Source organism: Balaenoptera physalus (genome assembly GCF_965194825.1).
Source record: "Balaenoptera physalus genome assembly, chromosome: 12".
NCBI lineage: Eukaryota > Metazoa > Chordata > Mammalia > Artiodactyla > Balaenopteridae > Balaenoptera > Balaenoptera physalus.
In genome coordinates, this window is record NC_138897.1 from 53,611,106 (window position 1) to 53,631,516 (window position 20,411).

At 38.2% G+C, this 20,411-nt stretch overlaps 2 protein-coding genes across 3 annotated transcripts in view; both read left to right on the forward strand.

Moving 5' to 3' along the window:
• Positions 1-20,411, forward strand: part of LOC309639189 (tigger transposable element-derived protein 1-like) — a 389,152-nt gene that overhangs the window by 211,355 nt on the left and 157,386 nt on the right. The window lies entirely within an intron of this gene.
• CHST9 (carbohydrate sulfotransferase 9) overlaps positions 99-20,411 on the forward strand; it is a 240,158-nt gene continuing 219,845 nt past the window's right edge. For both annotated transcript variants that reach the window (XM_082416188.1, XM_082416189.1), the window contains exon 1: positions 99-319. The gene's annotated coding sequence lies outside the window, so the exon portion shown is untranslated. The remainder of the gene's footprint in view (positions 320-20,411) is intronic.

The window sequence follows — 20,411 nt, forward strand, 5'->3', positions numbered from 1 at the left end:
GCGGGCGGGCGCGCGGCTCGGGGGAGTGAGGGGTTGGTGGGGGAACCGGGGGGCGGAGCCGCGGGGCGGGGCGGCGGCGGGAGCGGGAGCGGCCGGGAGCCCAGGCGGCGACGCAGCCCCAGTCGGGCGGACGGGCGAGGGCGAGCGCCGGGCTCAGCGCCGCTCCAGCTCCGGCACCGCGCTCCTGCCCACCGCGCGGCCCGCGGCGGGCGGAGTCCGCGAGAGTTTGCCCCGGAGCTCGGGGAAGTTTCCCGCCGAAGCTCCGCTCCCGTGAAAGCAGTCCCTGCCGGCACCCTCCGCTCCCCTAGCCGCTCGCCAGGTAACCGCCGGGGGTCGGGGCGTGGGGGAGGGGTCCGGGATTGGAGGGGCCGAGATTGCGGGGGCGCCGCTTGCACCCTCGGTAGGAGAGGGGTCTGGGTGGGCGGGGAAAGCGCACCCTCACCTTTCCAGGTACTCCACCTCTGAGGACTGCAGAAGGCATCTTTCTTTTCTTTCTACCCTAATCCCCTCCCCCCCCCCCATTTGAACCCACTCCCGTTCACTTAATTGATTGTGCTGAGGGGAAAGGGGGTCCGGGAGATGGAGGGGGTGCGAAGACTTGGAGAGGGGCGGCGGAGGAGGACAGGTGCCTGAACTCGGGAGCTACCTGTGCTGGATTCCTGAGCCCCGGCGGGGCGGGGCACCCTGCACCCCAGGGTTCTGGTGCCAGCCCCCACTCGGGGCAAGCCAGCCGAGGTTGGAAAGAAGACACCAGGAGGAACGGTCTTGAGTTTCTCATGGCGGTTTATCCGGTCCTCCAGCGTGTTTGGCAGAAAGATGAGCATCTCTGCTGTGATGCCCCTTTTTGCATCCGTCCCAAACTCCGAGACCTCGCAGAGGCTCTTGCTGAGGCTGCGGGCCATGTGGGAGGGAAGTGCGGAGACTCGGAGCCCAGGTTCCATCCGGGCCGGGCACAGGGGTTGGGGGTGCCTTGGGGGGGGGGCCCGAGGTGGGTGGGAGAGAGTAGGAACTGCGTGGTCGCTTTGTTGCCGCAGCTGTTACTTTCACACGGTTACCTGCTCCCGCTTCTGCCCCGTTCCAACATCCTGCCTATCAGCGTGTTTCTGTTAGGAGGCTAAAAGGTGTTACGTTTGATGTCTGTCAGGAGTTATTTCCAACTAAGTTCACAGGAGCGATGCTGGAGCGGCCGCTGTCCTCCCTCCTCTTCCTGCAGGTCCACCCCCAACTCCCTCCCATCAGCAAACCGGTCCTGAACAGTTCCCAGGGTTTTCAAAGGGATAGGAAGTAAATCATACAGAGTGTGTGCTTGTGTGACTTTTCCCCCATTATGTTATCACGAGCAAATCAAAACACTGTGGATGTTCAATAGGACTCTCCTTTAGCAGTTTTTATAGTAATTAAGAGTATTATTTACCAGTATTTATTTTTCTTTAGTTCAACCCCAAACATTGCATTAATCTCTCTGTATACAGTTTTATCTGTGTTTGTCACTATTCCATTGGGTTTAAAGAACGTGGACTTATTTTAGGCTGACATATATATACACACCAAAATACAGTGTGACTGTAGTTAATATTTATCTGTCTTCCTAGTTCGGTGGCCTGGCACCTGCCAATTTCAGTACATAATTATAGTACAATATGCCTGTCTACCAAATTGAGAATAAGGAGATTGTTATTGCTTTTCATGCGAGAGTACCCTGGACTACCAGATTTTATGATTGCTCAGAGGGTTTTTAAGGGCTTCAATCAGCATGAATCAGATACACAGAACAAAATTACTGTTCTTCCCCATGCATCCAAAAAAGAATACAATACTCGGGCACTGGTAGTTGACTCATTATTGAGGAAAAATTTAAGTCCTCTCATCACACAGAAAACATTTTGATTGAATATAGTCAATAAGAAATAGCACACATTGAATGACTTGAGAAAACAAGAAGAATTTTCCTCTGGCCTCATTTGGGTTTTATCTCTTTTATTACAGTAGCATCCTCCAGAAAATGAGTCTTGCAGATAGTTGTTGGTATGTAGTGACTACAACACCATATTTTTTAATACAGAGGCTTGGTGACAGTCCAAAAACATAAATGTTTTAAACCATTACCAACCATCTGTTCTCTCCCACTCCAAGCGTAATGTTTTATTTTCACAGGTATCAAGACATACATCCTCACTTTATACATTTCCATGAACATCCCAAAAGCTGTAATGGTATCTGATCTTGACCCAAGTTCAGCAACTGTTCTGTTTGGCTTATTACACTATAAGCTCCTCTCCTTTTATTTTCAATGAAAGAAGAAATCAAAAAAGTTTTAAAGCCTTTGGCCAAGGCTGGTGTATACTCCAATGAAATCTGATTGCTTTTTTTTTCCCCCACCTTTTTGTTACCAGAGAGAAGCTGAGAATTAGTGCAGTTGCCCGCTCCTCTTGATGGCATTCTTTCCCTTTCTTCCTGGTCACAAGGGTAGCATTTGGTGCTCTGAAGCAGTGCATGAAACAGCCCCATGACTCCAGAAAATTAGTGTGGTTTCCAGAAGAATGTAACATCTTCCCAGGAAGAACTGACAAAATGGGAGACTAACTTAATATTCCAAACCCCAAATTAAGTAGACCTAAGACATACACATTCTTTCCCGCACAAATATTGGGTATGCGCAGTATAGGGTATTATATAGGATACGAATAAAATGTGCATCTACATAGTATCTTTGTGTTTGGGAATCTAGATGAATTTGTATATAATCGGCAGATAGATACACACCCTTCATTTTGTTCATGTTGTCATTAAAGCAAGATTTGAGGCTTTGAGTCCGCCCCCCCATCCAGAATGCTTTCCCATTTGGGAATGTCTGCTTTATCTGGAACTGCAATGTTAGGATATTTTTATCACTTAAAATTAAGTCACGTAATAAAAATATTGTTCCTTCAGTGTGGCCAGAACATTGGGAAATTCTTTTACTCAAATCTGGGTGTCCCAAAGCACTTCCGTATTTTTAAGGAAAAAGATATTGGCAATCTTGCTCACACTTTGCAAATAATGGATATACACTTGACTATCAAGAACCAAAGAAAGGTGGGGCTTCTGTCTTCTTACGTGTTACTCGGCTCTATACTGCCCTTGCCTTGAAGGCACAAGATTCTCCTTACTTGCTGCCAGGATAACATTGAAAAGAATGAACCCAAGCGATAGATAATTTTGAAAGTAAAGTTGCATTTTAAAATATGGTCTAATTTAAACCTTTGGAAAAACATAAGGATGCGATTTTTCTGTGTACTAAAAATGAATTATTGAGGGGAGACAGTTTCATCACGTATAGGAAGCACTCTGAATTATTCATGTTAATGAGAGGAATAGAGGCAAAGATAATCCAAAATCATGGTTATTTACGAAGTCATTTGTGTTTGTCTTTGGAATGTATTACACGTTTGATTTGAAAACGATTTTCATTGTTGTTGTGGGCAAGTTGCCTTTCTAATTATTTTGTTTTGTTTAGGTTAATTTTTAAATGAGCTTGCATATCTCAAACACCAAAACGGATTTATGGGGAGGTGGGGCATGTGGGCAACCTGCCCAGAAACGAGCTGGGTGACAGAAATGAGCAAACCTGGTATGAAAACTTTGAAGTAAATTATATATAACTCCCGGCGAGGTAATCTAGACTGGATTCTGTACCTACTTAATGAATTTGTGTTAAGGATTAGATGTGTTCCTGGAAAAATAAAAGTCCTTCGATCAAAATTTGAGAAATTCATTTCCACTTTGTATTTAACAGAGGTGATTAATATGTTTTTTAAAAGATGATAGTGCGGGGTGCTTCTGAAAACCAAATAGGAATATTCTAATTTTTAAGTCTTTTTTTGTTTGTTTTTGTCTTATTAAATGGAAGTTTTTAAGCATGAGGTTTTCCTAAAGCATACACATGTGTATGTGTTAAGGTGATACTCCTAAGCCTTATTTATATATGTATGTTCCAAAAGCAAAAACAGCAAGTTGCCATCAGAATAAGGGGTTTGGTCCATTTGCTCTCTGCACCTAGGCTCCAAATCAAAAGCTTTATCAAAAAGAAGTTCTCAAGTATCTATTGATACCAAGGACCTGATTAGATAAAGTAGTTGAAGTTCAGCAAGACTGCCAATTTAACAGATTTCTATTGTGTTTTTCAAAAGCTCCAGGGCAAAATTGGTTGTAGATGAAATAGTTACCTGGGCAAGAAGTTGATTCACAGAATAGCACTTGCTCTTAAACACCTTGTCTGTTCAGTTGTGTATAGATTTTGTTGAATTGTTATTTCTGTGGACTATTAGAATTTAGAAAACCTCTATGGAGAAGGTTAGAGCTACCAAAAATATATTATTGGAAAGGCAGAGAGATAAAATCATTTTTATTTCAAGAATTCAAAGCAAAAAAGAAAACTGTGACTTTTACAACAGGGAGCAGAATGGTACTAGAAAAGTAGATGTCCCCTTCAGATTGGTGACTGTTCTCATGTGCTGTAAATGTGTTCACTCCATAAAGTGTAGGGGGACTTCTTTTTTGAGGGAACATTTTTGTTTTTTTATAAGACATGGCATTTTTAAAAGACTTGACTAGACTGGGTACTTAAAAAATATATTGTGGTTGGAAATGTAATTGCTACCCACAGGATATATTTTATACACATTTATTAAAGGAATCAGTTTCTTCTGATCAACGCCTAAGTCTTAGAATCAAAATTATGCATTTTGTGATAGAGCTGGAAAGGACCTTAAAAGTAATTTAACTCCAATGCCCTTATTTTACAGTTAAGGAAATGGGGGCCCACAGTGATCCCAGTGAGCTGCTAAAGGTCACACTGGTGGTTAGTGGCAGAGTAGATACTGGAAACCTGATCTGTGCGACTCCTCATGCAGCTCCCTTGACTTAAGTTGGGTAGCTGGATGGGGGAGTTAACTCTTTCTAGCCATGATGGTATCAGCTGTACACGATAGTCATGAAATGAAGTGGTACAGAGGTACACACAGGAGGCTTGTGATTTTCCTGTCCTCTGTCATTCACTGTCATTCGCTGTGGACCAAACTGTGGTTCTCAACCCTCTTAGACTTTGTCCTCTTCTTAATAACAAATATTTTGTGTCACCCCCTTAGTATCTTGAAATGTAATTCATCAATAATATAATCACTGAATATATCTGTCATGAAAAGGAACAATAGAATAAAAGTAATTTGTAGTACAATGTGCATTTCACTATGCTAATGTTTGGGGGTAACTTCACTGGAACACATAGTAAAGAAGTCAGAAGCTTGCTTGTGTGTACATACTGTATAACAAATAAACTTGGATTTAAGACAGAAACGTCAGAAGACATTCCATATAGGAAGTACAGGAAAATGAAAGGAGAATAGACTAAAAGTAGTATTAGGATAATTACAGACCAGACATTTGTATTTGGAAAGAAGGAAATGATGGTAATCGTTGTAGGGAAAATATGCCAAAGTCAAGTTATAGAAAGGCGGAGTGGAAAAAACGTGGAAATATGATATTTTGCAAATGAGAGAGTAAATACTATGAATATAGTCTCACCAAAATCCCCAGACTGCTTTATGCAGCATTTTCCTGTTGTTACTAATGTGAACTCTACTTCAAGGGACTCTGCAGGTTACACACCATATCATCAATAATAACAAATAAAATATTTCCATGATGGAACTTATTGACAGTGCTTATGCTGCCTTTTTCAGTTTATTTTCTGTTAACGTTGTAGTCTATTAATTCTAGATTTAAGAGAAAGACTATACCAAATCGTTGAATTATTCCCCACAGCAACCTCGTTGTAAACCACTGGACTTTTGGTGGAAATTCTTAGAAAATGCTTAGTTATGATTATATACCAGATTCTACAGGTTGATATTCATTATAGGTTTAGTTCAGGGGACACTGCATGTTGTTTGGGATATTTGGGAAAATTCTTCACCAAAAAAGCCACTAAAAACCAATAGAACTCCCCTCCCTTAATGATTGTGACAAACCTGAGCCGCCCCAGTCCTTCGCAGAATATTCTCTAGGGGCTGTCTGGCCCTGATGAGAGTCAGGGCTAGATAAACAAGATTTTTTTCAAAAAATTCCTATTTATTTATTTTTTATTAAAATATAGTTGATTTACTATGTTGTGTTAGTAATAACCTATAAGGGAAGAGAATCTGAAAAAGAATAGATATAGATAGACAAGATTTTTATGATGACGTGGGTTATTTTTCATGCCTGTACGCAATCCTTACTTCTTTTAAGCGGGACCATCCCACTTGTCCGCTGGTCTCTGCCTTCAGTGGACCAGGATTACAAATTTCACTGCCCATCAAACTCAAGCTCATGTTCTGATCTTTTTCTCTTTCTCACCTTTATAAAAATTTACTACTTCTTCCTTATTTCTCTTAGGAATCTATCTTTCATGGATGACTATGAGTGTTGACAAACTAATGTGCAAGCTGGATAATATTTTACTTCTCGCAGGCCTTAACCTTGTGCATATCTCCAGAAAGCAATGAAGGCTTTTATATAGAGAGACAATGTGTACATGCACACATATGTATGTATATGCATGTATATGTATAGATGTACATGTGTTCTGTGTCTACGTACATGTATACATACATAATTTCAGGCACTGAAAAAACAGGAAAAGGAGGCATCAATTGAGATTATATCGTCAATGCCCTTGAAATAAGCTTATGCAAAGAACTGCACGGGTCCAATACTGGAAGTTGCACCATGAAACATAGTGCTGTGAAGTATGTTCATAGCAGAGGCCAAAATCTGTTGCAAATGCAAATAAACTGTTGTATTAGAATGTTTTTGTGTTACTTGAATTAAGTGTGTCCTGTGCTGGCATATGGGAGTTGGAGGGGGAGAGGTATAGACAACTCTGTTGTCCGTCTCAGATGTATATAGTCTGTGCGCTGTTGCCACACTAAAAACACACCAACATCTCTTCTCTTTGCATAATATATAGTATTTGCAGAGGGATTAGAGGGTTTTGAAGATTGCCCATATACACAACCTATATATGGGCAAGAGAGTATATAGAGTATATGATCCCAGAAGCAAGGAGGAAATTGAGAGCGAAACTCAAATTTTCTTACTTATAATGGTTTGTTTACTAGACCATAACGTAAGACCTGCTCTTGGGAACTGAGTTATTATAAAATGTCATTTCAGTATTAGCTACAGCAAGCATCTTGAATTTACCAAATTGTAAGGAAGATTTTTTTTCTTAGATTACTTTCCACAGTGGGTCCACCTAAGATGTCATTTATAACATCATATGACTTACTCTTTTTTCTTATTCTTTTTAAAGAAAGAAGCTTTTTAATGTAAAATTTTTTAAAAATTTTATTTATTTATTTATTTTATTTTTGACTGCGTTGGGTCTTCGTTGCTACGCGCGGGCTTTCTCCAGTTGCAGCGAGCGGGGGCTGCCCTTCCTTGCGGTGCGTGGGCTTCTCATTGCGGCGGCTTCTCTTGTTGTGGAGCACGGGCTCTAGGCTCATGGGCTTCAGTAGTTGTGGTTTGCAATTAAGATTGAAGTCACAGTATGTCTGTGTGTGTGTGTGTGTGTGTGTGTGTGTGTGCGCGCATATGGGAATAACCAATTGCTTTGACATAATCATAAGATTCTCTACATAGAAAAACATGTTTTACCCAATCAAGAGAGGCAGGTTTTCATACAAAAAGGATGCAGCAATTGTACAGAACACAATTTGATCTATGATTGTTTTGCTGTATATTGTTCATTCTTACTGGAAGCTTCTTGGTCAATTGAATGGCCCAGCATTCAACCTCAGACTGACCCCAAACTTGATTTGGTCCACTTTTGTTACAATTTCTAATAAGAGTCTAGTGGTGCAATGGGAATTGAGGAAAGATAAAATTGAGGGGGTTGGATTGTGGAGGTGATAAGGAAAATAAGGAGCTTCTTTCATTTGAGCAGCACAAAGATCTATATAGGCAGTGAAATTTTATTGGAATATCTGCCTTTTCTTGTTATGCTTTTTACTCTTGCATGGAATGGAGGCAAAGATTGTGAAAGTAAAGCCCTTCTTCCTCTTTGTACCGTTAACAATGCCACACAAGAGAAAACCTTCTTTGTCAGAATAAACAGATATGACACATTCCAGTCCTAGTGCCTCCTTTTTCCATAGGACCTCAGTACTCCCCTAAACTGAAATCTGAAACACTAAAGAATGTAGGTATGAAACGGAAAAATACACCCAGTTAGTGTAGTAATGTAGTAAAAGAAATGTCAGAAGCCTCTATTGGATACACATGAAAATGGAGAACGGAATAAGACAACTTTGTCGATTCAAATGAAGAACATAACTCTTACTACTGCATTAGTTTCAGGAGCAAGAAGCTCAAAGCTCACTTAGCTTTGTGATCATCTCTGTTGTCTTTTTTGTCACCAAGGGGGTTAGAGCTGTGATCCAAAGTTACAGGTTACTTTAAGCAAATACAGTCTGTGAAGATTTAGATAAAATGATGACGTTGATCGTATACTTTAAAAAAGAAGTTTCAAAATTAAAATGTGGACACAAATTTTTAGAAACATCTCTCTCAATAAATTTGATTTTTCCACAGCACCCTTGGACAGTAGATTAGAATGAGGGTAGTTTCCTCCCTCCCCCTAAAAAGCAATGTTCTCAACGTATTAAAATATGCTTAGGTGTTAGTGACATTATTGGACTAAAAGTAGTAACTACCAACGCTCCTTTACCTTCTAATATTTGTACTTTATTTTCAGTTAGGAATTTTTACCATCAGAGGATGAGATTCTATTACTGTGACAGTGTTGGCATTCAGCTGGGTGCACTGATGTGGTCTTACTGGCTATTTGTGGCTGGAGCCCAAGTTGTACAGATTATTAAATATTTTAAATATTAATTCTGTACTTACATGATGACTTTTGTGATTTCAATATGGATAGATAGATACCTCTCACTTGCTAAACGTATGTGTGTATATATGTATATATATATATATATATATATATATGTATATCTCACTTGCTAAAATGTCTAGCAAAATCATATTTTCAGATTTTGCAGATCAGGAAATTATAACAGCATTTAGAATAGAACTGGATTTGCAAATTACTGAACTCTCAATTAGCAGAGGTTGTTCTTCTAGTACCTTAGAACTTTGGTTCACTTTGACTTTTCCCAACATACGTACACCACATACTGTCCAACAAGATTCCTTGAAATTACTGGCGCATGTTTTATTCAGAGCACTCTACAAAACATGATTATGGCTCAGAAAGTCTCTCTAAATTCTCCACTTGTAGATCCAGTTCTGTGCTTGGTATTTCTTCTTGTCAGTCTTAAACATCAAATGAAACATGTCAAAATCAAACTTGTGATCTCTGCCCATGTCACCTCAACCTCCAGGATTCCCCAGCTCCCAATCCGGATTTTATCTTTGACATTCCCTCTCCATCCACCGCATATCAAAGCCCTCACCCCGTCACTGTTGTTATGCGTCTACCTTAGGGCATCACCCAAGTCTCAGCTTTCACCATCCATTGTGTCAGGGCTACTACAGGGCTTTTATAACTTGTCCTCTGGCATCTGACGTTGCTCCCCCTCCAAATCCATCCTCCAATAAGGTGAGAGGAGCCTTTTCAAAATGCAAATATGACAACTATCACCCCTTCAGCTACGCATGCCACTTAAATGGATCACCACTGCTTTAAGATAAAGACCAAAACTGTGCACCTGATTTTTTGAAACCCAACAAGGCTCCTGCAGTCTCATCTCTTTTGGTACCTCCAGTCCTTCCTTCTACTTCGGCTGCCTGGCTTTCTTCCAGTTGCTCTGACTCTCCCTGCTCTCTCCCATCCTCACACCTGTACACACAGGTACCCAAACATTGCCTAGTGAACTCTTAGTTAAACCTCAGATATCAACCCAAATGTCACTTCCTCAAATGAGCCATGTTGTCCCCCTAGACTGAGCCAAATTCCCTTATAATACACACACACAAACACACACACACAGGTATCTTTGTATGCATACATGTGTCTGTACTTGTGTATCCATATCCCTCATCACAGCTAGTTGCAAATTCACATTTATTTGTGTAACTGTTTAATTAATCCTAAAGGAGAGACCTGTCTAGTTTTCTTGGTCCTTATATTCCTGGAAGATACCATAGTGCCCACTCAGAGTGGGGGTGTAATAATTATTTGTTGAATAAATGTTGATTTGGGCATCCTGCCTTTAACCCCGAATGTGCACATGCATGCACATATACTACACACAAACACACACTCACATCCACCACACATTCTAAGATAAATAAATAAATAAATAAATAAATAAATAAATAACTTGGAAGTTACAAGGCCCCATTTTTTACTTTCTTTGTGACCTCTCCAAATATCACACTCCTCTTTCTTCAGTTTCTCTTCCCTATCAGTGATTCATTCAGAGGTGACTTCAGCAGAGCTACATTTGCTTAGAGAGTGAGGTTGGTCTATTGAATTTTTTACCAAAAAAAAAAAATGTCCAGGCATTTCTTTACATTATTTCCTCTGACATGTGAAATCACTTGATAAATTCAGGAATTTTAAAAGGCTTTACTATATCAGGGATTTATGCTGTGCTGTTTGTGCATATTTTGGCATTAGTCAGTGATCTAAGATTATACCACGTTGGAGAAAAAAAAAAGAAAATCCTTTGGAAGTTTTCTATTTGCATGATTTCCATATAGAGATAAAAGAAATGAAGGAGAACAAATTAAAGTAAGAATAAATAGATGAATTTGAAAGAGTAACATAAAAATCTATGTTATAAATTAAAAGTCTATATTTTTAAGAATTGCACAAAGGCTTCAAACTATGGCTAAAATAGTTAAGGAAGCGACCTATCATACTGACTGGCACTTACTATGTTCTAGGCACTATTCTAATTATTTGTTCCTGAATTCAAATTACTGCATTAAAACTGAGTTAGTCTCCTTTTTATTTAAAGCCTTCTTGGTTGAACTAGTGTAGGGGAGAATCTGCTAAGCCTGGCACATTTTGTGCCAGAAAACAAGGAATTGTTCAAAAGGTGGTGGAGACACATCAGAAGGACATAAGAGCCAGATTTCAGGGATACCCACTGGCCCAACTTGGGATCATTTGAACGTAAAAGTAATAATGTATGTTATGGATTACAGCACATTAATAAGAGCGTCCATGAGCCCATAGTGTGTGTAGTATGCAGATGGGGGCAGGTAGAAGGAAAAGCTCTGTTTCACTGAAGAGTACAAGCAAATGATTAAAAGAAAAGACAGAATTATAAAGTCACTTTTTGTGACTACTATTACAAAGGATAATCCACCACTGGGTGAATGGTTGATGCAGACAGGATAGTCACACTAACTCTACATGTCAGCCCACAGATTGCTTATTAGTTACAAAGAGAGGAAAATCCCTTTACAGGACAATATCTGGCACCAGCTTAACCAAGTGACCACACTTGCCGTCACCGATAGTGGACAAACTGACATCGTGTACCTCTTGATACACACGTGAAGTAGGACAATCCCCTCTGAAGTTATTTTGCCAGAAATGATTCTCCTGAATCTAATCTAGAGGAAACAATCAGACAGATCCAAATTGGTGGATATTCTTCAATATAACTCACCTGGACACTTCAAAAATGTCAATGTCACTAAAAAAATCCTGGAAAACTGTTCAGTATTAAAAGACTAGAAGAAATGGCAACTAACTGAAAGATATCCTTCCTGATTAGATTCTGGATGAGAAAAAAAAACTATAAAGGATAATATTGGGACAATTGGAAGGAATCTGGATTTGGGCTGTAGATCATATACAGTATTACACCCATGTTAAATTTTCTAATCATATTGGAGTCATGTAGGAGAATGTGTTTTGGGAGAGACGATATACTGAAAAGTATTTAGAGATGAAGTCTGAGAATCTCTGCCATTTTCTTTCACGTGGTTTGGCAATAAAAAAAAGTTTTTTTAATATGGGAAAGAGAAAAAAGAAAATGTGGCAAAATGTTAACAATTTTTTAATCTAGATAAAGATTGTATAATATTACTGCTAATTTTCTGTAGATGTTTTTCAAAATAAAAATTGGGTAAAATATTCTGTGATTTTAAACCAACTATCCAACAGTTGCAATCATTGTCACATTGTATTGAAGTGAGCTTGTGCGCTTGAAAGCGGTTTCATTGGTCAATTAGTAAAGTGTCCTCTCCAGAGCATCTAAATATCTTCATTCAGTGTTCCATAATACTCACTAATTTATATTTAAACACTTAAGAAAAAGCTATCCTTAAAAATTATGTTGGGGCTTCCCTGGTGGCGCGGTGGTTGAGAATATGCCTGCCGGTGCAGGGGACACGGGTTCGGGCCCTGGTCTGGGAGGATCCCACATGCCACGGAGCAACTAGGCCCGTGAGCCACAACTACTGAGCCTGCGCGTCTGGAGCCTGTGCTCCACAACAAGAGAGGCCGCGATAGTGAGAGGCCCGCGCACCGCGATGAAGAGCGGCCCCCACTTGCTGCAACTAGAGGAAGCCCTCGCACAGAAACGAAGACCCAACACAGCCATAAAAATAAATAAATAAAAATAAATGAATTAAAAAAAAAATCTAGGATAGGTTACCTGCCTTCCTTCTTAAAAAAAAAAAAAAAGTCTTGATTATCTTCAGATGAAGGTAATAATAGCTTTAGTTCTTATACCCATTGTCCCACTACACACACCTCCACCCCAAGCTACTCATATACATGTCAGTACTTATACAATGGATACCCATACTACTGTAAGGGGGACAGAATTTTAAGATGTGAGAACTGGGTAAAATTGAATTTTGTGATCTCTTTAATATATTTTAATATATTGTTAATATATTTTTATTTCATATTTTTAAAAAAATTTCTAAGACCATGAACAATGTAAGTTAAAAGTTTGAATTTATAGCAATAGGAGAAGTGAACTTTCATATAGAATTTGGGTTTAAAAGTGAACAGCTATGTGAACAATTTGTGTAGGTAATTATTAGCTGGAAGCTGTTTGTACTCTTAAGTTTACTGAATATACGCATATGATAATAAGACTTTGCACAAATAGAACCTTTAGATAATAAATACACGTGAAAGATTGTGCCATGGGGAATAATTCTAGATATTATAAGTATATTGAATTCCCTGCACACAGAATGCAGAACCCTCGACCAAGTATGTAACTATTTTTCATTCATGAAAAATAGGTCATTTTACCTAAACCCTCAGAAAGGATCAGTGTAACAAACAATGGAAAATGGTGTTGTTCTATTTATACATATATTCCAAACAGCAATCACAGAAGAAATAGCAAAGTGGAGCCCTATATCCTGTCGCCAGTAGTGAGCTAAACTACACTCAAAATCACAGTTATCAGAAACAAATAAATACCTAATCATTACCTGAGAAGTCTTCCCTGTCATTGTGTATTGGAATCCCTGATTGTTTGCTTTTGTGGGATCTACTCACCTGCTTAGAAAAAGTGCTTTAGCAGTAAAGTAAAATATAGAAGAGCTGAGTTCTTTTTATGAACCTTGTACATTTATAACACTTCATGGAACTGTACACTCCCCCATCAGTTTTACTGTATGCTAACAAAAATAAAATGAAGTATCCTTCCAATTCCCTTCCCTCATTAAGATTTTTTGTTACATTTTTATTATTATGCCCTATTTCCTATTTCCATATTTAAATGAAATCAGTGCTCAAAATCAGTCCTTTCATGCCTGTTTCCTTTTCTGAGCTACCTTGATTTATTTCGTGGATTGCCAGATTTCACTATCAAGGAGTTTATTCTAGGAGGGCTCATGTGCACTATACTTCCTGAATTTTTACTTGCCTGATCCTTATTCCCCACCCCCTTTTCCCTGGCCCAGCACAGATGTCTTTAGTCCATAAGCCATTTTCTGATTTGCTTTTCATTTTTCAAGGGGGCTGGCAATGTGGAATGGCAGGAGCTGGTGTAGTGGGCAGTCTGCAGCTCCAGTGTGGGTCTTGTCTAGAATACCCTCTCTCACCATGCTTGTCCTACTTACCCTCGGGTTTAAACAGTCAAGCCCCTAACTCAGTGTTGTGATTTAGCAATCATGGCTTTCCTCCCATGGTCTCCAATGGTACACTCAGCTGGGAGACCAGTCCATAGCTAGTAAAAGTAGAAGGTGGGTGTGTTATTTTCTCCAGCCTACCATCCCCAGTCATTCTGACTTTGAGTACGGAAGTTTCACATTCCCTAGAACCTACTTGTACCCTCAATGTCACTGTGCCAATCTAAGGTTGGGGACAGCCTGTTGGGACTATGGTATTATTTTTAGGAAAGTTTATATCCACCTCAGGGTTTGAGAGCATATGTGAATTCTCATCATCCTCTCGTTTCTCTCTAGATTTACAGAATTTAGCAGATATGCCGTGCAGTTAGTGGTTTGAAGTTGTGGTTCTTTCCTTGTTTAATTGAAGATGGAATACTTTTTCACTAATTTTTAATAGACTTTATTTTTTAGAGCAGTTTTAGGTTCACAGAAATATTAAGTAGAAGATACAGAGATTTCTCATATACGCTCTGCCCTCCCACACCCCAGCCTTCCTCGTTATCAACTTCCTCCACCAGAGTGGTACACTTGTTACAACTGATGAACCTACTTTGACACATCAACATCATCTAAAGTCCATAGTTTACATTATGGTTTACTCTTGTCCTGTATATTCTATGGGTTTGGACAGATTTTAAATGACATGTATCCACCATTATAGTATCATATGGAGTGATTTCACTGCACTGGTGAAGGACATACCTCCCTCTCCTCCAACCCCTATCAACCATAGATCTTTTTACTTGTCTCGATACTTTTATCTTTCAACAATGGCACATAATTGAAATATTACAGAATGTAGTTTTTTCACATTAGCTTCTTCCACTTAGTAACATGCATTTAACTTTCCTCCATGTCTTTTCATGGCTTCACAGTTCATGTCTTTTCAGCCCTGAATAATGTTCCAGTGTCTGGGTGTACTACAGTTTATTTATCCATTCACCTGGTGAAGAACATCTTGGTTGCTTCCAAATTTTGGCAGCTATGAATAAACCTGCTTTAAAAATCCATGGGCACGTTTTTATGTAGATGTTAAGTTTTCAGCTCCTTTGGGTAAATGCCAAGGAGCACGATTGCTAGGTTGTATGTAAGGGTATATTTAATTTTGTAAGAAACTATCAAACTGCCTTCTGAAGTGATGGTATCATTTTGCATTCCTGCCAGCAGTGAATGAGAATACCTGTTGCTCCACATTCTCACCAGCCTTTGGTGTTGTCAATGTTCTGCACTTTAGCCATTCTGATAGGTGTATAGTGGTACCTCATTGCTTTAATCTGCATTTCCCTGATGACATATGATGTGGAGCATCTTTTCATATGCTTATTTGCCATCTGTATGTCTTCTTTGTTGAGGTGCCTGTTAAGATCTTCGGCCCATTTTTTAATTGAGTTGTTTGCTCTCTTATTGTTGAGTCTTAAGAGTTCTTTGTATATTTTAGATAATAGTCTTTTATCAGATATATATATTTTGAAGATATTTTATCCCAGTCTGTGACTTGTCTTTTCAGTCTCATGGCAGTGTCATTTGCAGAGGAAAATTTTTTAATTTTAATGAAATCCAGCTTATCGATTCTTTCTTTCATGAATCATACCTTTTGTGTTGGATCTAAAAGCCATCACCAAACTGAAGGTCACCTAGATTTTCTCAAGTTGTCTTCTAGGAGTTTTATAGTTTTACATTTTACATTTAAGTCTGTGATCCATTTTGAGTTAACTTTTGTGAGGGGAGTAACTTCTGTGTCTAGATTAATTTTTTTGCATGTCGATGTTCAGTTTATTCCAACACCATTTGTTGAAGAGACTGTCTTTGCTTCATTATATTTCCTCTGCTCCTTTGTCAAAGAACAGTTGACTGTATTTATGGGGGTCTACTTCTGGGCTTTCTATTTTATTCCATTCACCAATTAAAAAAATTTTTTTTTCACCAATACCACAGTGTCTTGATTACTGTATCTTTATATTATTATTATGTCTTGAAGTTGGGTAATGTCACAGTTCTCCAACTTTGTTCTCCTTCAATATTGTGTTGACTATTCTGGGTCTTTTGCCTCTACATATAAACTTCAGAATGAGTTTGTTGACATCCGCAACAAAATAACTCGCTGGGATTTTAATTGGAATTGCATTAATCCATAGGCAAGTTGGGAAGAACTGACATCTTGGCAGTGTTGAGTCTTCCTATCCATGGACATGGACTATCTCTCCCTTTATTTAGTTCTTTATTTCCTTTCATCAGAATTTTGCAGTTTTCTTCATATGCATCTTGCACATGTTTTGTTACCTAAGTATTTAATTGGGGGGTGCTAATATAAACTGTATTCTGCTTTTAATTTCAAAGTCTACGTTTTCATTGCTGATATATAGCACAGCAATTGACTTTTGTATATTAACCTTGTATCCAACGACTTTACTATAATCACTTATTAATTCCAGGAGAGTTTTTTTGGCAGTTCTTTCAGATTTTCTACATACACAATCATGCCATCTGTGAATAATGATGATTTTACTTCTTCCTTCCTAATCTGTATACCTTTTATTTCCTTTCCTTGTCTTACTGCATTAACCAGGACTTCCAGTATGATGTTGAAAAGCAGTGGTGAAAGGAGACATCCTTGCCTTGTTCCTGATCTTACTGGGCAAGTTTCAAGTTTCTAACTTACGTTAGCCATAGGTCTTTTGTATATTTCTTTATCAAGTTGAGGAAGTTCTTTATTCCTAGTTTACTGAGAATTTTTCATCATGAATGAGTGTTGGAGTTTGCCAAATGCTTTTTCTGCATCTGTTGGTATGCTCTTGTGATATTTCTTTTTCAGTCTGTTTATATGATAGGTTGCATTAATTGATTTTTGAATGTTGAATCAGCCTTGCATACATGGGATGCATCCACTTGTCATGGAATATAATTCTTTTTATACATTGTTGGATTTGATTTGCTAATATTTTGTTGAATATTTTTACATCTATGTTCATGAGAGATATTGGTCTGTAAATTTTTTGTGATGTCTTTGTTTAGTTTTGGTATTAGGTTAGTGCTGACCTCAAAGACTGAGTAAGAGGTTATTTCCTCTGCTTCTATCTTCTGAAAGATAATGTAGAGAAGTGGTATAATTTTTTCCTTTAATGTTTCATAGAATTCACCAGTGAACCCATCTGAACCTGGTACTTTCTGTTTTGTAAGGTTATTAATTATTGATGCAATCTCTTTCATGGATATAGACCTATTCATATTGTCTATTTCTTCTTGCGTGAATTTTGACAGATTCCGTCTTTCAAAGAATTGGTCCATTTCCTCTAAGTTATCAACTTTGTAGGCATATAGCTGTTCATAAGATTCCTTTATTATCCTTTGAATTTCCATGGAATGGGTACTGTTTTCCCCTCTTTTACTTCCAGTAATAATAGCAATATGTGTCCTCTCTTTTTTTCTTGATTAGTTTGGCTAGGGACTTATTGCTTTTATTGGTTTTTTCAAAGAACCAGCTATGGTTTTGTTGATTTTCTATCTTGATTTCTTGTTTTCAATTTCAATGATTTCTATTCTAATTTTTATTATCTCTCTTCTTCTGCTTACCCTGGAATTTATTTGTTCTTCTTTTTCTAGTTTCCTAAGGTAGGAGCTTAGACAATTGATTTTAGATAAAATATGCATTCAATGCTGTAAATTCCCCTCATCTCACAAATATTGATGTTATGATTTCATTTTCATTTAGTTCAAAATATTTTAAAATTACTTCAGATTTCGTCTTTGACACATGTGTTATTTAGAGGTGTGTTGTTTAGTTTCCAAGTATTTCGGGATTTTCCAGATATCTTTCTGTTGTTGATTTCTGATTTGATTTCATTGTGATCTGAGAGAAGACATTTTATGATTTCTAGTCTTTTAAACTTTTTAATGCCTGTTTTATGGACTGGAATATTTTCTATCTTGGTGAATGTTTGTGTGAGTTTGAGAAGAGTGTGTATTTTTGCTGTTGTTGGATAAAGTAGTATAGAGGTCCATTATATCCAGTTGATGAATGATATTGTTGAGCTCAACTATGTCTTTACTAATTTTCTGCCTGCTGGATTTGTCCATTTCTGATAGAGGGGTGTTGAGATCTCCAACTATAATAGCGGATTCATCTGTTTTTGTTATAGTTCTATCAATTTTTGCCTCCCATAGTTTGACACTCTCTTGTTAGACACATACATGTTAAGATTTATGTCTTCTTAGAGAACTAACCCCTTTATCATTATGTAATGTTCCTGTCTATCTCTGATAACTTTCCTTGCTGTAAAGTCAAAAACAACCTAATTACTTCAATAAAGATGTTTAAAAAAAAAAACAAAACAACCTAATTGAATCCTCTGCTTAAGGTTCCACAAGGCTGCAATCAAGCAGTTGGCTGGGCCCCATTTTTCATCTGAAGCCCAGGGTCTTCTTTCAGGCCCGTTGAGTTTATGGGCAGAATTCTGTTCCTTACAGCAATAGATCTGAGAGCCTCAGCTCCTAGAGACCATCCCTCTCCAGAGGAAGTTCACAGCTAGCTTTTTGCTTCTTCAAGGCCAGTAGGAGAGCATCTCTAACTTCAGGGAAGTCCTGGACCCTCTTTTCAGTCAGGCCCACCCAGGATGCTTTTCTTTTCTTTTCTTTTCTTTTGGTTATCTTTTTCTTTGTGTACAACATGATGATTTGATGTACATATACATTGTGAGATGATTACCACAATCACATTAATTAGCATATCCATGATCTCACATAGTTACCTTATGTGTGTGGTGAGAATACTAAGACATACTCTCTTTGCAAATTTCAAGTAAATAATACAATATTATTAATTATAGTCACCATGCTCTATGTTAGGTCTCTAGAACTTATTTATCTTATAATTGAAGGCTTTTACCCTTTGGCCAGCAACTCCTCATTTCCTCAACTCCCTAGCCCTTTGTAACCACCATTCTATTCTCATTCTCTCTCTCTTTCTCTCTTAGATTCCACATATAAGTGAGATCATACAGTATTTGACTTTCTCTGTCTGGCTTATTTCACTTAGTGTGATATCTTCCAAGTTCATCTATGTTATAGCAAATGGCAGGATCTCCTTCTTTCTCATGGCTGAAGTAATCTCTTGTTTAATTAACTCAAACACAATTGATTAAGGGCATTAATTAATTCTGCAGGTATTTTTTTTACCTTTTTCATATACTATTCATTAAAATCAAATTACAGGTCTTGTCCACACTCAAGAGGAGGGGATCATGTAGGGCCAGGCCTATTAGGGTTCATCTTAGAATTCTATCTGCCACAGAGATCTTGCATATTGACTTGCATATTTAATTTCTTGTCTGGTGCCTTGACTTGGTGTTGTCATAAATACCTAAAATTCAATATGATCAAAACTGAGCTCTTGATCTTCTTCTTTGAAGACTTCCCCTATCTTGAGTATCATTTCAAATGTTAATTTCAAGTTTTTTCACTTCTTTCCATCTCTACTGCTGTTCCAAGATGTTCCATCTCTACTCTGATCCAAGTCATCATCATCATTATCCATATTTGTAGACTACAACAGCCCCCTTCCTGGTTGATTTCTTTATTTCTCAGATCATGACTCACATGGCAGTAAAAGTGATCTTAAGACATAGATCTAATCCTTTCTCTCCTCTGATTATAAACACTCTATAGTTATCTGTTGCTTTTTAGAATTGCCCTTATGGACCTGATAGGACCTTGCCTATCTTTCCAAGCTCATCTTAGGCCACTTTCTTTTATTCATTGAGTTCCAACCATACTGTCTTCTTTCAGTTCCTAGAACATGTTAAGTTCTTTTTTCTTTCAGAGTATTTTCACATGTGATTCACTCTATGGGGAACTCTCTCCCTTTAGCACCACAACTTTGCATGAGACTAGATCCTCCCTGTCCTTCAGATCTGCTTAAACATCACCTCCTCAAAGATGCGTTCTCTGACCAACACGTCTAAAGAAGTTCTGCTGGTCCTTATACCAATATTCGATATGTTGACCCTTGCTTTTAGTATTTGTCACACTTCTTAATCATGTTTGTTTTTCTTGCTTTTTCTTGGCTCACTTTTGTGTCCTAGTATCTAAACAGTGCCTGCCAAATAACAGATCATCAAAACATATTTCATGAATGACTGAAGTGTTGCTATTATCAAAAAAATGGGCTAGAGTAATTCAAAGAAGCCTTTATGGGAGAAGCTGGCTTTTTTTTTTTTAATGAATATTCAAACCCAAACACTTACATGGATGTATAACTTTTTTTTTTTAAATTT